At 40.8% G+C, this 26,342-nt stretch overlaps 2 protein-coding genes across 5 annotated transcripts in view; one reads left to right on the forward strand and one right to left on the reverse strand.

Moving 5' to 3' along the window:
• LOC111862106 (organic cation transporter protein) overlaps positions 1 to 26,342 on the reverse strand; it is a 103,120-nt gene that overhangs the window by 45,077 nt on the left and 31,701 nt on the right. Inside the window, exon 1 of one of the 3 annotated variants that reach the window (XM_023847231.2) lies at positions 7,432 to 7,590. The exons of the other annotated variants lie outside the window; for them this stretch is intronic. The gene's annotated coding sequence lies outside the window, so the exon portion shown is untranslated. Of the gene's footprint in view, positions 1 to 7,431; positions 7,591 to 26,342 lie in introns of those variants that run through there. 3 annotated transcript variants of the gene reach the window in all.
• LOC111862107 (organic cation transporter protein) overlaps positions 1 to 26,342 on the forward strand; it is a 105,088-nt gene that overhangs the window by 18,141 nt on the left and 60,605 nt on the right. Inside the window, exon 1 of one of the 2 annotated variants that reach the window (XM_033750557.1) lies at positions 23,290 to 23,415. The exons of the other annotated variant lie outside the window; for it this stretch is intronic. The gene's annotated coding sequence lies outside the window, so the exon portion shown is untranslated. Of the gene's footprint in view, positions 1 to 23,289; positions 23,416 to 26,342 lie in introns of those variants that run through there. 2 annotated transcript variants of the gene reach the window in all.

Consider the following 26,342-nt stretch of genomic DNA (forward strand, 5'->3'; position numbering starts at 1 on the left):
ATTTCTACCTCCTGTCACCCTGCTGTCGGGTATTCTATGCCTTGGAATCACTGAATGAATCTAGACCATCTGGTTAGCCTATCTCTCCCTGGGGTTACACTTTACACTTTACACTGTTACACTTAATGATCATGGCTATATGAAGATGGTTTCACTTACTTGAGCTGAGGAAGAAGAGGCTCGCCGTCACTAACCAGCGTCCACTCATGGCCACAAATGTAATACTAATGTAATAATGACATTAATAATAATATAATATATGAATAGAATAGAATCATAAAATGATTCGTCTCGGGTTTATGTAACCTCTGCTCGCTGACTCGTCGTGTTCCGGGTATATGGGTCCTCCTACTCTGACGTGATTTTGGGTCGGTGTGGCTTGATTATTGGTTGTCGATCGAGAAGGGGTTGACTCTTTTTGGTATGCCGCCTCCTCCTACTCAGCATTTTCCGTCTGCCATAGTGCTTATGGCCCACTTCATATAGCTCTTCCTCAGTGTCAGCCTTTACGCTGCCGTGTTAACGTTCTGATTAGTCAGGAATTGCTTGTACACTTCCTTGTAGACCCAAGCTTCCCGGTTCATGTGCTTATTACTGTTTTTTAATCTTACAGTCTAATTATTGTGATTCCAAATTTACCCCAAAAAAACTACATCTACATGTACGTAACCTTTGCTCCATCACACTGGTACCTTATATAATTTTAATACAAATTTTTGGAATTTAAATCAGGGAGAAACCACAGTTTTGTTATGGTTTCGTTAGGATTCAGTTCATGAATTCGTGTCGGTGTTATAATTTAATTGTCTAATATTTTAACATATTATGTTATATTATATTAGTTCACTAGAGTATAGCTCTTTTTTTTTTAGAAACTCCTCGGCTGTTTTACTCTCCAGGGAAAAGCCCGGGTACCATTGGATAGGAGGGTGGGTGAACCTCAGAGCCGATCTGGACGACGTGGAGGATAGAAAATTCCTGACCCTACCGGGACTCGAACACCGACCCTCTCGGCCGTCCAGCCCATAGCAGAAGGGATGTCATTTTAATTTTTATTGAACATTATTGAAATTAAGAATTATGCACAAGGGCACATAAACTATATTGTTACAATCTATCATCTTCCAAGGATCTACAGTTTCTATGAGTGCTCCTTCTCCATACATCTGGGCGGGGGGGGGGGNGATAACCGTTTGTGAGACTTATGCCCTTCTTCGTCACCATTCGTCCTGTCACGACGTGGAGCGAGTCAAAACGCAGGAAGGATAAAATGCAATTTGGCAGCTGGAAGCAACCAAAACACGAGAAATTGTGGAATATTGTAGACCTGCATAACATAAAGCTAACTGTAGTTTTCAGGCTATCAACAGTTAAAACGCTATCAGCTGTTAAGGAAAGTTAACCTAACGGATTCTGGGTTTCGTATAAATTTCTCTTTTATGATCATGCAGCGTGAAGTGACTATGGAACAGTGACTGAAGGCCCGGGTTCCTCGTTCCGTGCACTGAATTGCCAATGGGAAAGTAGCAGTTCAGATAAAAAGTCTGCATCTTGAAGAGTCATTGCATAAGAAGTAGAGGAGAAAGGAAAGTTCACGTGAGACCGAATGTTACAGCAAATTGTTACGCAGTTTGTTGAACATAAGGGAAACACGTACCTGGCGACACCCCTCTTCCAAAATAATACACCCATTGCCAGATTAATCTCCTAAGTGATAATCGCCACCCAGGTCTGAGGTTTCTCACGGATTATGTAAAATATAGTTGTATTCACGAGCGGTTTTGACAAGTAATTTCAGGAAACATCTTGCAATTTTTTGTGACTATACACAGACATTACAGCTTACTGTAAGTGTGAAGTGTACCTAGGCGAATTAGAATGATTAAGTCAAGGAGAATGAGATGGGCAGGTCATGTAGCATGAATAGGGAGAGGAGAAATGCATGTTGGATATTGGTGGGAAAGCCGGGAGGAAGGAGACCACTAAGAAGACCAAAGCGTAGGTGGGTGAACATTATTAAATTTTATCTCAGAGAGATAGGATGGGATGGTGTGGATTGGATTGATCTGACTCACGATAGGGATCGCTGGAGGGCTCTTGTGAACACGGTAATGAACCTTCGGGTTCCATAAAATATTGGGAAGTTCTTGAGTAGCTGCACGATTGGTAGCTTCTCAAGAAGGGCTCAGCTCCATGAGTGAGTGAAGTGTGACGTGTTTGTAAATCTACCTTATAAGTCCTATTATATTGCGAGTCTATACTTCTTCAAGGAAAAAACAAGATTTTTGACAAAACTAAACATGTTTTTTTAGTTCTGAGCATTTTAAGCAAAAGGAAGTAAAAATTTAGTACTGAGAACAGAAAAAACTCAAAACTTAATGCTTTAAATATAATTCTAGATACTGTCACAAATGCCATTAGAATTAGGAATTAGAACTCATCACCTTCATACCTGTTCTTAAGGGTCCTAGGATTAGGCGACCTCTCTTTCCTATGAAGCGGTGTTTTGAAAAGAACTCTTCTTATATTCAGGTTAATGCAGTATTCATGTTCCCACTGTCACCGTACAGCCTGCTAGGAACGTGGACAAATATGCAGAACTGCCCTTTCCACTAACCGACAGACATGATTAGGGTGGGGGTGACGTAAATTTAGGTATCATTTTAGGCAGAGTCGCTGTACCACAGAATTTGAAAACCTCTATTCTGATGGATTGTGTGATGAAATCTTATTTACTGCTTTACTCCTAAGAAACTTAAGTGTGGACTCACGTGACACCAGTACTGAAACGCCAAGCTCCGTAAGAGATGGGGTAGTTATGGACCAGCTGCGGGACTATTAGCTTCTAGAGAACTATTCTGTTTCGTCAAGTTAACGAATTTTATGTTTATCTGTTTCCGTCTGCCCGAGCTCCGCCTATCAGAAATGATAATACACAAGCAAAGTCAAAGTACCATGATAAGAAGCTGACACAGTTTTTCTTGTAGAGCTTAAGTTTATTATTTCTAATACCTTGACTTATTTTTCCTCCACGTCGTCCAGACCGGCTCTGGGGCCTACCCAGCTTCCTTTCAAAAGGGGTAACTGGGGCTCCTTTCCCGAGGCGGTAAAGCGGCAGGGGCGTGAAGCTGACCACTCACCTCTAGCTAGTGCCGAGGTCAAGAAAATATGGATCTATACATCCACTCCCCCATACACCTTCATGGCGTAGTGCTTAAATAGTTAAGCACAGGGAGAACTTTACCTTTTTTACCATCTACATCTGTATTAATATCGTCATAAGGTAAAGACAAAGAAAGTTGGTACTGCACTTAATTAAGCACTGCCACCGTGAAGTGTATGGAGCTTNATTACCTTCTACATCTGCATTAATATCAAGTTTGTACTGCACTTAATTAAGCACTGCCACCGTGAAGTGTATGGAGCTTGAATGCGTTTTTAACCTTGACATTGGACAGAAGATAATTATTCATCTTCAAGATTTAATCTGTAAGGGCTATCTTGAACGTGCGACTTCCCGTGGTGCACGTGAGCAGCTGGTCTCCTACGTTGTTATTTTTTTTTATGAATGTCACTTCTACGACATAATTTCACCTTGTAAGGTCATCAGGCACATATTTTTACGTGTATTTCATTGTGTCTTTCATTTCCTAGTTCATTATCCTATAACTTTATTAAAACTATTTCCAATTATTGTTGAATTCTGTTAAAGCAGTCATTAACATAATTTTCTTATTTTTTAACAAATAAAAAAAGCCTATTATCACCTCGTTCTCTGTTTATCCTCTCCCCCACTATCTCTGAATGACTGAACCAATCTCCATAAAACTTGGTATTTTTTTATTATTTTTGTTACAGAGTGAGACTGAGTCCATTTGGTACTGGGGCCACTGTTTGGCTTATCGTCCCAGCCCAAGATTAGAGATAATGAGATAATTGTGGAGCAGTCGGTGGAATGCGAATTTGCAGGGGAAACGGAAGTACTCGGAGAAAACCTGTCTCATTGCAACTTTGTCCAACAGAAATCCCACATGACTTGACCCGTTCTCGAACCCGGGCTGCCGCGGTGGGAAGCCGACGACTAACCGCCTGAGCTATGCCACGGCCCTTCGGTCTAGATTAATTCCCCCCCATTCAGAGCCCGAAAGCCGTTGTTCAAGTTACAGCAATCAAGTTCTTCACCGCCATATTTTGTATTTAGACTATACATCCTCTAACTATTGCGTTGCGGGGAGGCTGAGAAACTATTTCACGAGTTAAAACATGTATTAGATAACATAACAAATCAACTCGTTTTTACCTAATAAATTACTTTCAAGAAACTTTCATACTTAAACACTAAAATTGCGAAACATTCCGTAATAGTACGGCATGAACTGAATTCCTTCAATGTAAGTGTACTGAACTGGATTATTCTGTTTCGTTTAGTTTCTGTCTACTATTTATTGTTATAATCTAGTTTTACAATTAGTTTTTTGTATGGTCAGATTTCATTAATCGTATCTCATTATCGTTACAGATAAATGAACTTTTCATTTATCCTTTCATTTCAGCACCCAAACAGTTTGTATTGAATAGTGTTACTTTTGTTCTACCCCCTTTTATGGGGTGTTATGATATGATCTATCGAATTAAAAAAAAAAACAATATTTTACAGTCGACTATTACATCTCTCAGAAACTGGAGAGGAAGACGAATGTAAAGATGCCAATATCCTTGGAGAGAATTATGTATCTTACAATCTATTTTATTTCATGTCTTTTCATGCATAATTTTCAATTACGAGTGATCAATGCAGACAACACTGCAACGTTGAATAGCACTACTGCAACAGGGACCCATTCGCATACACAAAACCAAATAAGAGTCACTTAAACTACACACATATGAAAAACAAAACTACCCGAGGGTGACCCTAATGAGTGTATAACCATTTACACGACGACAGAAAAATAATCAATATGACTGAGCTATGAATAAGGGCCCTTCGCATCCATGATTCATCAACCAACAACCACGATGATAACGATGACAAAAAAAGAGATTATTTTTGGTCCTAAGCTCAATTTTAAGACAATTTTAGAATCAACGCGTAATTAAAGTAGGGACATATTCTTTAAATTGTTAAATTTTATTTCAAAGACATGTTATATTAAACGCAAATTATAATGTGTGTTTTTTTTTAATTCGCTTAGTGGGGGGTGGAGTCAAACTGGGTCCACTCGGGACGTCAGCCACTGATTGGCCTATTGTAATCTGCCCCGTGTGGTTATGATGATGGAGAATTTGGTGGAATGAAGATTGGCAGGTGAAGCCGAAGTACTCAGAGAAAACCCGCTCCAGCGCCACTTTGTCCACCACAAATCCCACTTAACCAGACCCGGGATCGAACCCGGGCCGCCGCGGCGGGAAGCCAACGACTAACCGCTTGAACTCTGGCGCGGCCATAATATATGTTAGTCATAAAATAATCTTAAATTTAGATAAAAACCGTATATTACCAGAGTTTGGGGTATGTTGTCAAGTTACGTTTTACAAAGTTGTATTAGCTATTAAAAACAAAACCCACTCATAAAATATAGATCCATATGAAGATAGTTCAATTAAAGAACTTAGATTGATATTCTCGTGACTCCTCTGATGATGACCTAGGAAAGGCCGAAACATGTAGCGCAACACCTGTGTTTAAAAATAATAATAAAAACAAATGTTGATGCGTTAGTATCCAAAGACAAAAACAACACCGTCAAGTGTGACTATTTAAGTATCCATTTTGTCTTTAATTTGAAGATATTATTGCTGTGCAGACGGCCCCGTTTACGCTACTATAATACAGATAATTATGCCTTCGGTTTCAGTGCCACGCCATTTCCTTTGATTTTCGTGTTGTAAATAAACATGTTTAGGCGCGTTAGTAATAGTATAATTTGTGTTAGTTGTGCTGCGCAAAGTGAGGTACGTTATTCATTATCATTGTGGGTCCGGGAGACAGAAGGGAGTAGAAAGGACTGCTTAGCACTGCATGAACAGCCACACGGAGTTTCTCCTTTCTTCGCTCTCTTAGGTTTCACATGGACATCAGTTTTTGGAAGATATCATCACTGAGCAGAATCTCCGCTTTACGAACTTGTCTCTAAAACCTAAAGTTTGTTTATTATTTTATCCATCGACTATAAAATTCTTTTCGCGTTTCATATCACCACCTTATATGTCGGAATATCTGACAACACCGCTTTGAATTACCGGACAATGGCGTTTAGTGGTAGCTTTGCACTGAGGTCTCCATTTGGAATTATGGTCCCGAGAAAATTACGAGTATGTTGACAGGGTTTCCGCAATATTCTGTTACGTCTTGGTAAATGCTGTAATTTTTCTTTAAAATAGGTCATGTTTGATTAAAATTCTTCCCAATCCATTATTCACAATTATACTATTATTTTACGCTATGATGAAGCGACTTTCAACCCAATAATCGCTCAATCGATTGTTGAATATCGATGTATTATGTACAAGTAGATAAGTCTACAGCTGTAGGCTATATGTGTATAATGGGTGCAGTCTACACAACAGTATTCCTGAAAAACAAAATAGACAGTATTGTTTCAACAGTTTGTTTTATTTTGCTGTTGACGCTACATGTTTCGGCCCTTATATTGGGCCTTCATCAGGCTAGTCCTAGTTCCTGTAGCGTTAATAGTAAAATAAAACAAATGTTCATACAATAGGATCTATTTTGTTTTTCAGGAATAGTGTTGTATAGACTGCTCTCCTTATATATCCTATATATGACACACAACAGGACGAATGCTGTTAAGAATTCTACAGCTGCTCATGTGTGAGGTGAGTAGTGGAATGTGTTATAACTGGAACTCACACTAAACAAGTCGCTTCAACATGCAAAAACACACTGCACGTTAGCACATGGTTTTGACTGTGGCTGTGAGTAAGATCAGTAGACAGCAGCGGGCGTGAATTAATCATAAAAACTTTCAAATTTTCACAAATATACTGTAGAATGTTGGTGATGCTATGATAAAATTAAATAAATTGGAGATATTTATTAATTTTCATAACATATGTATGCTCTTTAGGCTTAATTGAGGTTTGAAGGAATAATTAATCTCCTCTACAGATCCAAAGTTCTATTTCTTATTCCTACGTTGCCAGACGTTGGTATTTGGCCCCTTATTTACATTAGAAATGAATATATAAATAAAAGTAACAGTAACAGACAAAAATTAACATTGTTTCTGTTTGTACATCTCAAGCTACAGTTTTTTAAACTAAGCTATAGAAATCTCTAGGGTGGAAAACACACCTTTCGTTACGTCCAAACAAATCACATAAAATTATAATTAATTTAATTATTTCCGAAGATACTCTGATATAAAAACCTAGCGGTCTAGGTGCACATGTCGCATGGCAACTTACGTGTCTCGGCCTAGTGCGGTGATCTATCAGTCTGCAGTGTGGAGGGAGGTCCCTGACTGACTGTTGCTGCCCACAGACTGGTCCACTGCAGTGCGCCCCAGTTAAGCTATTCCTTTCTCACTAGACCTTGCAGTCGGTATGTCTCTTCCTACCAACAATTATTTCACACCAGCTTTGTGTCTCTTACTATTTATACCTCCCTCCACTCCTTTCATCTTCCCCCTTTCCGTCGATTGTCGGATGTATTTCCACCGTCGTATTGGTTTTCTCTTATCGCATAGCTGGTTGTACGCGACAGAAACTTCCAGGATACTGCAGCACCGTCATTCTGCTCCTTATCTGAGATTTGAATGTTCTTCATTTTTCCACATCTGTGGAGCAAGGACATGCAGTCCCAGGATTTAGTACTGTGAGAATCTGCCGTGTAGTATGTGTGAGCGTCTTCGTAATTATTTCGTCATTACACGAGCACACGATATTAGAGACTAGTGGTTGTAGTTCTTGTAACGTTAACACCTCAGTGGGCTCTCCGGCGACCTGTACTACATGTCTCGCATTGTGCAACCGAAATAATAGTCGAAATCTAACTCCATGTCTCTATATATGCGTTTACTCCCTATCTAGCTATCTATCTGTCTCTCTGTCCGTCGGGCTACCTGACTATCTGTCTGACTGTCTATGTATCTATTTATCTGTCAGTCTGTCGGACTATCTATCTGTCTGCCTGTCTATCTATTTATCTGTCAGTCTATCTGTCTATTTGTCTGTCTATATATCTATCTGCCGATCTCTCTCTCTATCTGTCTGTCTATCTGTCGCCCTATCTGTCTACCTATCTATCTATCTATCTATCTATCTATCTATCTATCTATCTATCTATCTATCTATCTATCTCTCTACAGCCCTTGTGGACCTTGGCTGCTTTTTCAGTTTCTTAACCTACATACAGTCGGCAGGACTCCTAGGACGAGGAATTAGCCCGTCGCAAGGCCGCGACGTACACACAGAACATCACAAAGACAAAATAAATGCAGACACACATCCATACTTCTAGTTGGATTCGAAACCACGATCCAAGCTTTCGAACGAGCGAAGACAGTATATGCTTTACACCGCGCGTCCACTATAATCGGCGGATTTAACTTTCTGGCCCACAAAGTTCATGATGACGATGAAAATATAAAATTAACGTCTTCATGTGGCATTAAAATTGAATAGAATCTATAATCTTCCAAAGTTAACACTCAAAATTGATAATAAAAAAAAATTCTTGCACAATTTGTTGGGATTTTCCTATTGGTATATACGTGTAATTGAGGGAGGTGACTCTATTGATGTGTATAGCGAAAATCTGCCATAAACGCTTTAATATCCTACACAAACTGCCCAGTCTCTAAGAGTACTGATATGCAAATGGGCACAAATTATACCGTAGGCCGGTATGGGTCCGCAGACTGTAGGTTGATAACACCACAACTCACCAACCATCCTGTAACAACATACGCCTTTTTCCTTCCGAACAAAGTTGCACCCTCCAAGAGATAACACTTTTGCTTAGTTTCTCCGTGGCGTTCCCCTTGGTCTTCATCCTGCATACAGTTCGATACGCGTAAATAGGAACATGATATAAAGAGCTGGATCTCAAGGAACTGAGGTGTGAGGATGTGCTCTGGATTAATCTGGCTCAATATGGGTCCAGTGGCGGGCTCTTATGAAGATGGCAAAGAAATATAAAGTCACATAAAGGCAGAGGAATAAATTCAGTGCAGTGTTCTTGCCTTCGCATCTGCTATCTAAGAATTAAAATATTGAAACATACAAAGGTGAGGATTTTCACGTTGTTCTGTACAAGTCTGAGTCTTAGTCCCTCACAAATAAAGAAGGAAAACTCCCAGAGGACGGAGTTAAAAAAAACTAAAAATTGAACTCCGTGGTATTAGTTCACAATCGAACTATACCGACCAAGCGACCGCAGCTTGTCAGCGAAGATAGTGACGGAGTGTTAAGGAGAATATTTGTATCTAAGAGGGATGGGGTATCAGGAGGCCGGAGAAAGTTGTAAAACAACGAGCTTTATAATTTTAATTCTTTTTCAGTTAGTCAGGGTGATCAGAACAAGGAGGAGAAGAAGGACGGAGTCTTTAGCAAGCATGATAAATATGAGAAGCGCATACGAATCATAGTCGAATATCATAACAAAAGAGATTGCTTGAGAGAACTAGACGCTGAATGGCGTATATTATTAAAATGGATCCTGAAGTAATATGATGAGAGGATATGGACTGGTTTCATCTGACTCAGGATAGGGACCAGAAGGGGCTCTTGCGAGCATGGTAATGAATATTCGGGTTGCAGAAATGGCGTGAAATTTAGAGCAGCTGTAACTCTCTCCAAGATGGACTCTGGCACGTAGATGTGAGCGAATTAGGTGTGACGCATCCTGTGACTTTCAAAGACAATTTTATCCTCATTAAATGTTGTATAATTTTTTCTTTTCCTCCTTTTGATCATCCTGCTGATTAATGTGACAATGTAGTAATATCATACAATCGCTGACTCTAGTGACATCTAGTGTTTCATTGGTATAATGCCATTTGATTTATATTTTCACGAGTTCTGTACACTGAGCTGTAGCGACAGGGGCAGCGAAGACGATTGAGAAGAAACGGCAAGAAAGGAATTAGGCTGTGAAAAGAAGTCTCCACTGCAGTTACAGTGAGACTATTATAATTACTGTGTTGAAATCCGTTGCCAGGATACGACTAGTGAAGACTGAGAACCCTAGAGCGTGTGTGTAAGGTGAAGTATAAAGTGTGTAGATCAGCGAAAACGCTGTTTTGCCTGTAATTCCGAATGTCCGAGTAGTGTGTATACGGTGTCAATAAATGCAACCATCCAATCCATACCCCGTCTATAGTCACAACCCTAAATCGTGAAAATATTAAACGTAATCGCCTACGGATATTTCTTTTTAAGTTGTAGTTAGGTGAGCTAAGAAATTAGTATAAAGACAAAAGCCCACTAAGCCTTACTGATTGAGAACACATGGACCGTGGAATATTTCAACTGTTCAAGAACTTCTGCCATTCAACTGCATTTAGGTACTTTTGCCAAACGTGGAAAATCCCGTTTGAAAGTCGAAGCAGTTAATATACAGAAAGTATTCTGATACTTAATAGACATTAATCTTAGGTAATGTAGGCCTCCTCGGCCCTTGCACCGCGACCTACAGTGGTATATTGTGCTTTAATCTTAGGTAATTATTTTGTGAAGGTATTATCAGGCAGATGATATAGCGACTGGCTACGTACTGGACGACCGAGAGGTCGGAGTTCGAGTCCCGGTAGGGTCAAGAATTTTCACTTCTCCGTGTCGTCAAGATCGCCTATGGTGTCCACCCAACCACCTACAAAATTGGTACCGGGGGCTCTTTCCCGGGGGTAAAGCGGCCGGGACGTGAATCTGACCACTCAAATCCAACTAGTGCAGAGGTCAAGAAAATATTAATCTATACATCCACTCCCCCATACTTCTTCATAGCCTAGTGATTAAGTAGTTAAGCAAGGGACAACTTTTACCTTTCACTATCTCAACAGACGAAATTTAATTTCTTGAAAACTGGTTAATGAGATGTACCAAAGAAAACGTTAAAGGTAGGAATGAAATACAGAGCTCTGATAACGAAAATTCCCAAGTCACCATTCCATTTATCTAGTATATATGGGAACAATATAATTCTCTGAGAAATATTTTGCAATCAGAATTAAGATTCAAGGTAAATTGGGCTTCACTAAGTTTCGAGAATTGGCATCTGTCAGCGGGACCTTCTCGGGGATGTTTCTGTGACAGCAAACAGCGCTTCGTATCGCAACATCAACAAGCGATATCACGAACCGTCGGAACCTTTCTTATCCCCCACTTTGTTTCGAGAATCAAGGCTAACTTGTGGTCTTGGGATTCTGTATCCGGGATTTGCACACCCGGAATCTACTCTTTGATCGCGGTGTACCTTCAAAGTCTTCTTCTTTTTCCTTCTACTGATTACACCCTCTGACCCCTTCCTGTTGAGGTTTAATTTCCGAAATGATGAATCATTCACGTAATTAATTGATAGGATTCCTTGATCGGGGACTATGCCAATTGGAAGACCTCTATTTACACTAAGAGACATAAACATATATGCATGACTCGAATGGGATTCGAACCCAAGATCCCAGTATTGGAGCGATCGAAAACAATATGCACCTTAAGTCGGGAGGCCACATGATCTGGAACTTAGAATAGCAATAGGGATTGATTTATAATATCCGAAGATAGAGTTTAGTTCCATTTAATTTGCCCTGCTGATTATGTTTGTATTTTTGCATTATGACGGAGACAGACGCCGTTTTCGAAAGCTTGAGTTTCTATAACAAAGATGAGCTATTCAGTTTACGTCTGTTTTATTTTTCGGTAGTGTGCTCCTCACAGAGGGAAGTTCGCATTTTTTTTTACTGACGCGTCTTTTTGAAAGACGGAAAGAACGCGACATTGAGGTAAGACTAAAGCAGACGTGCAATATTCAACTAACAAATCAGCAGATTACATGATGAAAACCGCATATGAGAGATAAGAAATCGATAAGAAATATTAGATAGATTTGAAGTTCTCATAGCGGTGATTATGAGTCCGACATTTCGGAAGAACATGTCGCCTCCTTCTTCAGGGTTGAAGAGTGAGACAAGCAAGAAACCAGTATGAAGCAGGTTAGGATTTATCTTAAATATAAATTGTACATACGTGTGTATATATTGTCACTTGTATCCGGGGTAACATGATTAATAATTGTGGATTTTAGAATTGATGATTGGATTTATTTGACGTCTCTATTACTGTTACACTCGATTATAACAGTTCACACATTTAACTCCTTCTGAATAACGAATCCCTCTATGCGTAGCTCTGCTTAGCGCTGAAAAAACACGACTTGGCTACTGCTACTGCTGCTACTTTATATCTGCTTGGCGTACCGAATAGGGGACACCGAGTCGAACAGTTCAGCTAGCCGTTGTCACGAAAACGACATCTCCGTTGTGCAGGAAACGTCTAAGTTGCTGTGAGAACAATGCTTATCGAGCCGTTGCTCAACAACCGACTGTTCCAGCTAATCGTCCCGTGTACGTGTATTAACAAGCCGTTACCTATGCAATGGATTCACATGTCACGATATGATAAAGTACCTATAACATTTGTTATATACGAATATCCGTATGAATCGCTTTCAAAAAAGTGCGGACGCTTACTTGAGGTTCATGTATGATGAGGTATGATGAGCAGTACCACGGAGCCGATACTGAATTTCATCAGCGATGAAAGGTAGGAATGGGTGGAGTGAAATGGCTTATGCATTATGAGTTAATACAGAGCGTCCGGATGAAATGTATCCAAAATAAAATAATTATATATCAGAAAACTTTTATTATACACATTTATGGGTTACACCACTACAAAGGGAAATTATCCAAGTTTTTTTTCTGAGTATATAACTTTCTCGGTAAATTTAAATGTGGGCTTCCCTGGTGGCACAGCAAATATCCAGACGATCCCGCATGTTTTACTGTTTCCTTAGCCACAGCGACCCTTTTGCGGGCTTTCAGGTGTTGTAGGCCGTTGATCTCAACCTAGTAGACAATGTTCTTCACATAATCTCACAAGAAAAAAATTCAGTGAGGTTAAATCTGGTGACCTTGGAGACCAAGCGATTGATCCACTTCTGCCGATCTATCTCCCAGCCATCTCTCTGTCCAAGTAATTCCTAACACGGTGGCAGAAATGTGGCGGCGCATGCGCGTAAGCCGGGCATGAAAAAAAAACTTACAGGGTTTTCCTTACCGATGACATAAACCGGCTACGTGTATGACAGTTACTTTCCGAAGTATATATATATTTTTTATTTTGGATACCTTTCAGACACCCGATATTATGGCTGGTATCAAAAATGAATAAGAGTGGGCTGAATGTCAAGGAATTACATTCTCATTCCCTAAGTAATGATTGTATTAAAACGCTGACCTTTTATTAAACAATTGATAAATCCATGGAACTAACAGGAGTTTCGTGGGAAAACCCGAGGGCCGCTGTAGAGTAGTCATGAATCCTGGTTCGTGTTTGCGATGTACCGGGTTAAGAATCTCCGTACGGAGACATACGTGTATTATCCTCTCTGAAGTATGTCATGGTTCTCCTCAGAGCCTCCAGGAAAATGCCAGAGTAATACATCGTATGAACCCATGATTCCTCCATCCACATTTTCGCAATTCAATGTCCTCATCCTCTGACAGTCCCAGCTAAAGCCGATATAGCGAAATAAACAATATGCCGTTATAAATGAAAAGAAATTTATTGGAAATGCGTGTTTGAAAATATATGAGAGTGGAGAGACATATGACAAGTGCCCACTAATGGCTCATTTGCTCGCTTTCCATTCGTCGTCAGCTTATTATGACGATGTTAATTTGTAGGCAGCGCAAGTCCTGTGCCCACTAATTCGCAGAATCTTGCTCTGTAGACAGGGTAGAGAGGCGGTGAAAGTGAACTGCAAACACAGCAGTATTACTCTACTTCTGTGGGTATCTACACAGTACATACTCCTGCAATTGGTTTGCGTAACGCTGTCTTTTCTGCAGGTCCCCGCGAGCGTAACATTAGGACAGCACTTCAAAAGTTCTGTTAGGCCTCTAAGTGCATATTTAAAGAGTTTTGTCTGTGATCTAGTTATAAGATACTGGACCTTTGGTTCAGAATTTCACCAACACCAACTGTGAAATTTATAGAGCAGACTCCCAAAAGAAAGAGTTTTAAAATTTGTGACGTTGTTGATACAATTATTGATTTTTTAAATTACCTATAGTTCTGTTTTTATTTAGAAACAACATGGTGAAGACAGCATTCTATCTCCGCCTTAAGGCAAAAGTCTACTCACTTGGGTTCACTCGACAGAGCTAATCCCTGTCCCTGAGATAGGAACTAGCTCTATCAATTGAGCCCAAGTGAGTAGGCTTTTACCTGAGGACGGAGACAAGAGTTCAGTCTCCGAAACATTGTTATTAAATGAAAAACAAGACGGTGGATATTGTTCAGAAAGTTAATAATCGTTATTTGAAAACTTGGTTCTGACATTAAGGGAGGAACACAGACTGAGGGTGTTTGAGGAGAGGGTGTTGAGGAGAATATTTAGACCGAAGAGAGAAGAAGTGACAGGAGGTTAGAGAAAACTGCATAATAATGAGCTTCATAACTTGTACTCTTCTCCAAGTATGATTACAATGATCAAGTCAAGGAGGATGAGGTGGGCAGGGCATCTAGCACGAATGGGGGAGAAAAGGAATGCATATAGGATGTCGGTGGGAAAGCCAGAAGGAAAGAGACCACTAGGAAGATTAAGACGTAGGTGGGTGGTTAATATTAGAATTCATCTTAGAGAGATGGAATGGGGTGGTATGGACTGGACTGATCTGGCTCAGGATAGGGACGTGTGGAGGGGTCTTGTGGACACGGTAATGAACCTTCGGGTTCCATAAAATCCTGGGAAGTTCTTGAGTAGCTACACAGGCGGCTTCTCAAGAAGGGCTCAGCGCTATGAAGATAGTCAGTTAGTTAGTTAGTTAGTTAGCTGGAAACTTGTAGAAAATACAATTCTTTCAGCGTCAGTCACAGATTATATCGATCTAACTCATAGGTTGAGTTGTTAGCATTCCTTAGTATTTTGAAGGTCCCGGGTTAGAGTCTCGACTCAAGTATAAATATTCTTCCCGAGATTTTGCGTAGTTGTCTTCGGCGTATTCAGACATATCCTGTGATGCTTAATATACGCTTTGACTCTGAGGTCCTCTGTGAACGTTTTGCTTCCTTTACGAAAGATGTCCGTTCTTCTCTATTGTTTGACTTTTGTCCCATTCTCTACAATTTTAGCTTTCATAAATCATTCTTTAGATGGTCCAACCGCCCTCATTTGTGTCACATTCCAGTCTCCTCTCAAAAACTCTCTAAACCAACTTTGCTTCATCTATTCTAATATTATGCCTGAACCACTACAATATCTTCCTTTTAATATCCGATCCCACATCAGTGGGTACACATAATTCCCCTCAGTTTTCGCTTATTTCTTATTCTCCAAAACCTTTTCTCTCTTGTTACGATAATACCATAAAATAGGCCACAACTGCTTCCTTCTCTATTCACTCTCTGACTATTTTGCGATATACACCGGCAAATTTCTCAGTCGCATAAGAATAATTGGAATGGAAAATGTTAGCACGAAAGTTATTAATGAAAATGTTAAACAAAAGATTTTCCAAGAGGAACTCCTTTTTATATATTGTGACGCATATGACCATTGATAGATCACGGCTTGGTATAAACATTCCTAGAAGTTACGATCTCAACAATAGGAGGATATCCGTTGCTGGCTAAAGAACCAGTTCACACGCAGCTATAACAATACGCGACAAGAATGGAAGGTGTTTCATTGAGTCATTGATCTTTTTTTTTCACTTTACCTAATCCTTCCAGCTACACCGTGGCCCTAGGTTCGACTCAGCCTCTTACAGAAATGAGTATCAGGAATCTTCCTGGGGGTAGGCTGGCCCGTAAGGCTGACAACCTTACCGCCATCTGTCAGCCGATTGTCTGCAAGATGTAGGACCCTCGACGACTCACACCCCATGGATCTTCACGGCCTGTCACAGGGACAGGTTTTTCAATACAAAACCCGTCTATAGTCACCTGACACGTGACAATATGTTGATGTTTGCAGAAGATTAATTTGTAATTGCGATTGCTAACATTTGAATATAATGTAGGCTACTCATCTCTTAACAATCCGCATTACTCATGTTCCTGTTGTGGTAATACGGATAAGATAAAAACGGTCGCTTAACTTGGTCGCAAACCAGACTCGTAAATGCACGGGTACTGACTGTGCATGCACTCCAAAGATAAGCTTGTGCTGGGCAGCTTTTCCCCTTTGCCTGAATCTGTTGCTGCATTGAAAAGTCACGTACCTTTGTGGAATGGTCAGTAATGCTATGACAGAATCCCACGCGGAATCTTGGGACATTATTTCGCATAATTTTATTTAAGACATAACTAGCTATGAACCAGTTAGGATATCATCATCAGTTTACTTAACATAATTTTAAAATGAGAGACTAAAAACAAAGTCCATGAATATAAGTGGTCCGTATGAGGTCTATTTTCATCTCAGGTAGGTTACCGCATTTTCAAACCTTGGTTATGGCTGTTTTACTTTCGATTTGACGCCAGTACAATGTAAACAGACAATGCAATTTAACGTAATGCTGTAAAGCTTCTGCAATGTATTTTGTTGCCTTAAAATGAAATAAGAATTGGTGGGGAGAAGTAATTGCCTATTGTCCTTTGTTAGGGCACGGACAGCCTAGAAGTCGACACCTTCAACAATTCTTCTTTTGCTGCCTGTTTGTTCATTGCCGCAGTATCGTTTTCCCGAGCCGTTGCCTAGCAACGATTTGGTAATATGTATATAGACACAAGGAAGTCGGGGTAGTGTAGTCAGAATAGTGATTGGCTACGGGCTTGACGACCGAGGGGTCGGAGTGCGAGTCCTGGTAGGAAGAAAAATTTACTCTTCTCCATGTCGTCCAGACCGGTTCTGGGGCCCACCCAGTCTCCTATCCAGCGGGTACTAAGGGTTCTTTCCACAGGATAAAGTGGAAGAAGTATGAAGGTTACCATTCACCTCCAACTAGTGTCGACGTCAAGAAAACGTGGATCTATACATCTACTCCTCCATACGCCTTCATGGCATAGTGCGTAATTAGTTAAGCACAAGGACAACTTTACTTTTTTTACCATACAGACACACAGGCTGATGGGAGGGATTTATTGAAGTACGCCGTTGAGATGGGTTCAAGTGTCATGATATACATAGAAAGTTTCTTAAAGATTGGTTCAGGCATTCAAAAGTTGGTAAAGGGATATACAGACGAACAGACACAGACAAGATGGAGATGGAATAAGCCTACTTTTGCTTTTTCAAAATAAAGGAAGTGGGCTAATCGTGACCATCAGCAATACAAGGCATTAGAGGAACCCTGCCAGAACTGTGTTGTGTGTAAGATGCACTTCAGGACAGGCAGACTTAAACTTACTCCACACTAGAACCCGCGGGGAAGAAGTTTTGTCTACCATGTGATTTGCAGATAAATTGATAACCAGATTAGAATGGCAAATCACTAGAAACCTCAGTGAAGCCTCTCTTTATGAACCGACATCCCGACATCAAACGTGAAACCACTGAGTTTCGTGTCCTGGCAAACCAAGGGGAAACCCCAACAGGAAATCTTGTTTCGAAAGTTGAAGATCGATAAAAGTCGAGAACCAGCAGATGTGCAGCGGGAGCGGGAGATGATAAGAAAGTTCTTTGCCCTAGACACTTCGAGACGACGCTTCTGTGTTTATAACTTTTCTTCAATTCTCGCGTCACATCTGTTGTACAGTGAACCAAGGTATAAATATGTTAAACTAATTCCACGGTATATGACTTTGTGTGGATGACAGCCGCTAGAGTGATAAAGAAATTCGCTGCTTTCTATGGAACCTGAAAATTCGCCAACATGTTAACGGAAGTCCATCATTGGGTTCTGCTCTGAGATAGATTAATCTGCTTTCGACCCTGCGCAGCCTGTTCTATATCGTCCATTCAACATTACTCGTCAGCCTACATGTAACTCTAGGGTCAAAAGGTAAATCTATCCCTGTAACAGTCAGTGAAGACCCATGAGGTCTCTAGACAATCGGCACACAGATGGCGGTAAAGTTGTCAGCCTTACGCACCGGCCGCCGTTTACCCCAGGAAGATTCCTGGTACTCATTTCTGTTAGAGGCTGAGTCGACCCCAGGGCCATGGTGCGGCTGGAAGGATTAGGTAAATTGAAAAAAAAACAACCTCATCGGAACTCGAACCGGCGACCTTCCGGTTTGTAGCACAGTGCCTTAACCAACTACTCTGCCGCGTGCTCCCAAACTCTAGAGGTTCTGTAACTTGTTTTTTCCATTTGTCATTTACGTCAACTTCTTGTCCGCGTTAATTATATTAATTTGCTGGCGAAAACGTAAATCATCATCATCAGTAATCTGTCAGACGACAGGTCCACAGGTCCACAGGTCCACAGTCTCTTCCAAATACTGTAAATACTGTAAATACTGTAATGAAAAACACAGACGCTCTGTTTGATGGAGTGTGTGGGATCGTGTAGAAGGAAACAGAAGAAAACCAATTCACTGCCCATGTTTCATCATTAGAATGCAAGACAAAATCATAATGTGAAGGTACTTAATTGAATCTTTCGAAAATGCGTAAAGTTCAGGTAATTGGGAATTGGAGTCACTTACCTAGTCGAAATTTGCGATTAAATTAATCTCTCCTCTTTTCCTCTGTATCTAAACACGTGAAAATTAAAATTTACAAAGCTATAGTTTTAAATCTTGCTTTAAAGTTGGCACTATTTTTTTATTGCTAGTGGGGTGGGATTAAGTCCCTTGTACTGCGGCAACTTTTGGCCTATTGTACCAGCCCCAGATGATAGGTGAGGGTGATTGTGGAGCAGTTGGTGGAATGAAGATTGGCAGAGGAAACCGAAGTATTCGGAGAAAACCTGCCCCAGCGCTACATTGTCCATCACAAATCCTACTTGACCAGACGCAGGATCGAACCCGGGCCGCCGCGGTGGGAAGCCATCGACTAACCGCTTGAGCTATAGAAGTTGGCACTAACTTCGCCGACATGCGGCGGTCGCTCGGTCTGTATAATTCGCTTGCGGACTAAATCCACGGATTTTTTTTTTGTGGGCATGAAACATGATCTCTCAGATTAACGGAGCAACACTAAGACTAGGAAGCCGAAGAACGTGGTGCCGACAACAATATTAGAACCTAGATGTGAGACGGGAGTAAGTTACATACTTAGAAACCTTCCAATTTATACTCTTCGCCAAATATTAATAGAATAATAAAATCGAGGAGGGATGGATATCATAAAGATTTGAGTCAGAAACCACAAAGGAAAGAGACCACTCTGAAAGGCCAGGGTTTTCATGATGTATAATATTAAAACATATTTCTAGAGAAATAGGGTGGTAGGTTGAAGTCTGAATTCGTATTGCTCAAGATAAAAATCGGTGATGGGATCTTTTGAAGAAGTTTAGGTTCCAAAAAGGTCGACAAATTCTTGAATAGCTGAGCAATTTTTTTAGCTTCTCAAGAAAGATTCTTCTCCCTAGAGTGGATTAGTCAATTGTTATTTCCTCAATGTGTGTTAATGCCGAACCAATCTCTTTCTCCCTGATCTGAAAAAAACCGAATGAGCCTAATATTTATTTATGGTATAAGTTATAAATCCTTTCACCACTACTACCACCACAACCCTCGACAAGACCAGGTCCATAGCCACAACCATCCCCACCGCAAATATCACCACTATTATGACCACGACCACAGACATTAGCATCACAAGCACCACTACCACAACTGCGACCTCGCTCACTACCACGTCCACTACCACCTTTCACCACGACTACAACAACCACATACGTGTACATCCTCTGTTACTTCTCTCTAGGGTCCAAATATTGTCTTGCGCATTTTGTTTACCATCCTGTTACACGTTTCACTTAGGTTTTTTATTTAGTTCTACAGTCTTATGTGCAACAATTTTTTTTAAACCTAATAAAAGCTAATCACTTTAAAAGTTTTCAGACATGTTTCGACCGAAGTGGTCGTCATCAAGAGTTAAAGGTTGTGGTTGAGGAAACTGCTGTCTAATCTATGTTTTTCCCTTGCAGCGAGAGATCATTTTTCGTACAAAACAACACGTAAATTTATAGAGTTTCATATCTTATCTGACATGTTTTAGAACAGAGAAGGGAAGATGAGAGTTTCTAAACTCAGTCCCTTTATATAAATCAATGTTTCATTGTCTCTTGTGTTCAATTGCTGTTATAATGCTGACATCTTCAGTCTCTCAGTAGTCCAATACAAATAGATAGCAACCCTCTCTCGTTCCTTCTGGCTCCATACCCTGAAATTCGTAGTACAAGTTCAGAATTTGAAGAACTGTAGGCAGGAATTTGGGAGAAGACAGCGTGCTTGTGATGTTTCCCTCAACCGCCCAGAACAAAATAAACTGTAATCCAATAAAACCGACTCTTCGGTATATAACCGGGATTCGAACTGAATATGCGATGAATGAAAAGTGAATGTTCGTCGCGTGCTTTTTTTCTTTCTTTCATTCTTTCCTTCTTTCCTTCCTCCTTCATTCCTTTCGAATATCTTTCTTCCTTTTTCTTCCTTTATTCTGTTTTTATTTCGTCCTTTCTTCTTTCCTTTTTTATTTTTTCTTTCGTTCTTACTTTCTCTTTTCTATCTTTTCTCTCTCACTCTCTAAGGAGGAGGAGGAGGAGGAGGAGAAGAAGAAGAATATGAACATAGCTTAGTAGGGAGTGGAGTCCAACTGGGTCCACTCGGCACGGCGGCCACTGAGTGACCTATTGTAGCCTGCCCCGGGGGATTATGATGATGGAGAATTTGGCGGAATGAATATTGGCAGGGAAAACCGAAGTACTCGGAGAAAACACGCCCCAGCACCACTCTGTCCACCACAAATCCCACTTGACCAGATCCGGGATCGAACCCGGGCCGTCGCGGTGGGAAGCCAGCGACTAACCACTTGAGCTATGGCGCGGCCATAACTGTCTTTTGTTACTTAACACACTGGATCCTTCTGAAGATTAAAGATACCGCCATAGAGTGGCGCCGCCACTGCTGTGTACTTCGCTCTGTGTCGGGGATCACCCTCCCGCCATCAACATGACGTTAATCGGGAATTGTGTAGTGATGTTTGCTGCACTGTGGTCAGTTGGTAAGAATCGCTTCTTTTGCGTCGTTCAGGCGCTATCAGAACAAGATCCGATGCTTAATGACGTCCGATTCGTTGGTCTGTAAGCGGACGGATAAGCTGAACCTCAGCTTCTTGGACTTTACAATCATAACAATCACAGTATATTAAAATGTTAATTCCGTAAAGCAAAGATCATAGTGACAGACTGATAGCTGCTCAGCTAACCAATGAATTCGCAACTTTCTGGAACCCATCGGAAATAAATTCTCACCCATGGCCTTTGTCTTGGAATAAAAATATAAGAGACTTAAACTTGGCGGTGGTGAAGCTTGCGACCGTTCAAGTGACTAAGCTTCCGTTGTAGCATAAAATAAATAAGATAAGCATGGTCTGCTTTCCGAAACCTGGACTGACAGAGGACTTTTATACGTATCGTGCAAAAGGAAGAATTTTCAATAACATGTTATATGTGCGAAACATACGCTTGCGAAATGACCAAGCATGTTCATAAGAGGCAAACCTATCCTCTCCTCGGAGAGGATGTTGCATAAGGACTATGGCCGCAAGAGTTCAGTTGAAAAAACTCTGATCGTGAGTCTCAAGGGGCTTTGCGTCAAGACGAACTGATTGGCTATAAACCGCCAGTCGTAAAGTAACTTTGATTTTGACTTTGACTTTGACTTTGACTTTGTCTTGGGATAGTTGACTAGAATTCACACCTTCGTATGTTATTTTCTTCAGATCCCTTTAAAAGACCAATATCTCCTCATCTACACCTAAGCTTCCAAGTGTTCTCTTGTTTTCAAATTTCAAGACTCAAATTCTCGACGTGTATTTCAGCTGCCCCATGCATGCTACATGTTCCGCCCATTCCAGCTCATCGATTTCATCTGATGATGATCATCATTAACACTGGCAAGACATTCCTTTTCAAGCCATAGTCTTCCTTAGATGATTCTGCCATATTTGTCTTCAATTAAACCACCCGGTTTTCTCTTCTCTATATTTCGCAACAGTAATTGTATTACAGAGCAAGGTTGTCAGCCTTGCGTCCAACCCTCAACCTGGAGAACCTCGATGTTATCATCCAAATAATATCTGGTGAAGAGTTCTGATTATGAAGCTCCTCATTACGTAATTTTCTCCATCCTCCTGTTCGTTCTTATCTCTTCAATCCACACATTATCGCCAGAAGCTTGTTCTCAAATATTCACATTCTGTAACAATTATACATTTTGAAATTCTAGTAACCACATATACGGATGAAGATTGCTTGGCTTCGTCTTCGAACCTGGATAAAGTCGGTTAATTGTTCCGAAAGTCTGTGAACTTCTGCAATACTTCACTGTGTCACGCCCCAGAAGATAATACTCTTCATAGTAAAATAAAAAGGTGTCCTTGACATCATGCAACTGTGCTATCCGTCAGCGAGTGAAAGTCTTCAGAATACGTCAACACAACTTCAGCTCTATATTGTGCTTGGTAGGGTACCTGTCTCATTTAAGTAAAGTAAAGGTATTCCCTTAACAGGGCCTGGAGGCCCATAGGATTGTGAGATATTGAGGCTCCCACATTTTCTAAACAATCGGTTCACAGATGGCGGTAAGGGTGTCAGCCTTACGCGCCAGCCGCACTTTACCCCCAGAAATACTCCTGGTACTCATTTCTGTCAGAGGCTGAATCTGCCCCAGTGCTAGAAGGATTAGGACAATTGAAAAAATCCACCTCATCGGGATTCGATCCCACGACCTTCCGGCTTGTAGCATAGTGCCTCAACCAATCACGCTACCGCGTGCTCCACCCCTCTCGTTTGGGCAGGAATATTACGTACACTAGAAATGCACACTCAACGCGTGTATTGTCTGTTGTTGTTGTTTTACTACGTTATGTCAGCCTTTGAGATTAATGTCGAATGGGATGATTGCGCATGACGAAGAGGAGGAATGTGAAAGGAAACGGTCATGGCCTGCCTCAAGGCAGTGTCTGGTATTGCCTGAAGGCGCGCAGACCGCCACAGACGTTCTGTTCAGATGGACAAGAAGGCCGACCCTGGCCGGAATTCTAACCGGGTACGTTACAAATGAAATCATTACCGTTAGGCTGCATACACACACAAGTAAGCACTCATTCTGGTAGATCAATTAGATTTTGATCGCTCTCGTTACGGTCGAAACTCTCTCTTCAGAGACATACCGCAATATAAGAAGAATAAAAATATGTACTCCGGTTAAGAGCACTTTTTTTTTTCAAATAAGTTTCTTTGCGGTTTTGCATAGGGTCTACGCTATGATAGCAAGCGAATTTACATAACAAATTAATTAACGTAAAGCTAATAGCGTTACTTAGATATGCAATGTAGAGATTCCGAACGTATAATTAGAATGATCAAGTCAAGGAAGATGAGATGGGCAGGGAATGTAGCACGGAGGAGAGAGAAGAGGAATGCATATAGGATATTGGTGGGAAAACCAGAGGGAAAGAGACCACTGGGAAGACCAAGGCGTATGTGTGTGGACAATATTAAATGGATCTTAGAGAGAGAGAATGGGATGGTATGGATTGGATTTATCTGGCCCAGGATAGGGACAAATGGAGGGCTCTTGTGAACAAGGTAATGAACGTGTAAGATTTGAGGCTTTCACGGCGGTGACTATNATCTATCTATCTATATTTCTGTTGCTCCCAATTGGAGCATAGGGCATCAGCGAAACGCTTCGTTTCACTTCAGTTTCTTAATCTTAGACAGTCCGCAGGTTACCTTGGACGGGGAATCAGCCCGTTGCAAAGCCGCTATCTACACAGGATAACACAAACACAGAATAAACATACGGATAAACATCCATGCCTTCATTGGGATTCGAACCGTTTATCCTGGTGTTCGAGCGGACGAAGAGATTTCATGCATTAGACCGCACGGCCACTGTGATCGGCGGTCTATAGATTATTGAGCACTTTATTGTGATATGTTCCATTGTGTACGATGAGTCCTTTCTTAAAAACACTGTGTGTATGGGAAAGTTTTTAGATTTATAGACAGTAGTGTAAATTGCACCAATGCGAACCAAATCAAAACTCATCCAACAACTTTTATAGCAACTATGGTATTGGTGATAGTTATGGAATGGTAGTGGTAGTAGTACAATAATATATCGGAATGGTAGTAGTAGTAGTAGTAGTAGTAGTAGTAGTAGTAGTAGTAGTAGTTTTTGTTGTTGCTGTAACGGATAACAAACCCACGAAGTTAAACCCATATCTTGCTTATTATGTGGCTCATTTCAAGCAGAGAACATGTGAGACTAATTATAACTCATTTTTATCCGCTTAGTCATACTTACTCTACATGCCCGTTTGCAGTGACAATAAACTACAGTAAACCCTCACTAATCCGGTTACAGTTAATCCGCATGTCGGATAACCCGGATCGAAATATGAAAAATGAAAAAAGAAAAACGCTGTTCACAGTGGAGTACATATTTTAAAAGACACATTGGATTAGAGCAAGAGGACTTTGAGACTGTATTGAGGGCAGCTGGAGAGACTGAAACCAAGAAAGAAGGTACCAAAGATTGGCTTCAGCTGGATAAAGGAGACCCTGGATTTCAATTGTTGTCTCTTCATGGTCTTTAAATAAAGGCGATATTTTTCATTGTTTTTCATCATCACTACGTGTATTATTAATCTATTTGTTTGTTTTCTCAGTATTTTAAGGCTATCTTTTGCTCTCGTTTATCCGGATTATCACTAAAGTCTGATGACCTCGCCCACAAATTAATCCGGATTAGCGAAGGTTTGCTGTATATGGCTTAAATATCGTGTGTTTTCCCATCTCCTGTCTGAAAACGTAAAGATTGTAACGCGAAACTGCAGATCGCGACTGGTATTATTGCATTTCTGAACCTTGATATTCATCTAGTGTTACGAACAGAACACAACGGTACCTCATCTGTCGAAGGAACAAATCCCGTTTTCGACATGTTGTGTTCTATTCGGAATACTAAACGATGGGCATGGTCCAGAAATCCAGTAATCCTAAGTGCGTTGTAACATCGGCAGAACCATTTTGAACTGATCTAAAGGTTTGTGATGATGGCGTATGAACGTTTCTGAGACTGAATTCTGCCTCCATCTTAAGGTGAAACCTACTCAGTTGGGCCTAATTGATAGAGCTAGTCCATATCTTCCAACTTAGTAGGTTTCACCTGAAGACGGAGGCAGAATCCAGTCTCCGAAACTTTGCTTGTTTTAAATAAAAAGAACGGGGCAATGGCTAATGTCAAGAAACAAAATAACTGTGTCTAGTGGTGTTTGGTTTTCCATGGCAAAGGCTCACAGCCCTAAGAAAACACACTGGGGCTTCCGAGAGTCAGTAACCTGCCTGTCTCCCATTGTACTAACGCAAAAAGAATACTTCACAGATCTGTTACGTTCCCGCCTATTGATTTCCATTGTTAGGAGACTTCTGGAATGTTGCGATGAAAGGTTTTATATGACTATATTGTCTTCATATTTAATGGTGCTTTAACACAACAACATTAAAAGAGATCAAGACAGTTTAATCTCGAAGAAATCCGCAACGGGAATCGATAGATCAGGAGCAGAATGCTTTCCTACAAGAGAACTCAAGGTTATCCGTGCCAATAGGCACAGTGATATGTCTCCCTGGGAGAGCTGCCTGCCTTCACATCTAAATTCGAACAGTCCGTCAAGGCATGTCCCACCGTGACCCATAAACCTAGGCATTTGAAAGTTGCTATTGTTCAAAACATGGCTTTGCGGCCCTGTAAGAAGTTTGCGCTACACAATTCCTTACTTATTTAACAAGCCTACTGGCCACAGACAATATCCATGCTACTCTATAAGAGTAGTAATACAACTGCAATCATAAGGTCGACTTTATACACACCTGCAATAGAATGTCATCCCTTAAATGAATTACATGGCCACATGAACCCGTGTGTATTATGAAGAGTTCTGTCTTCTAGGATACAATGCCATG

Source organism: Cryptotermes secundus, unplaced genomic scaffold (assembly GCF_002891405.2).
Source record: "Cryptotermes secundus unplaced genomic scaffold, Csec_1.0 scaffold645, whole genome shotgun sequence".
Lineage (NCBI taxonomy): Eukaryota > Metazoa > Arthropoda > Insecta > Blattodea > Kalotermitidae > Cryptotermes > Cryptotermes secundus.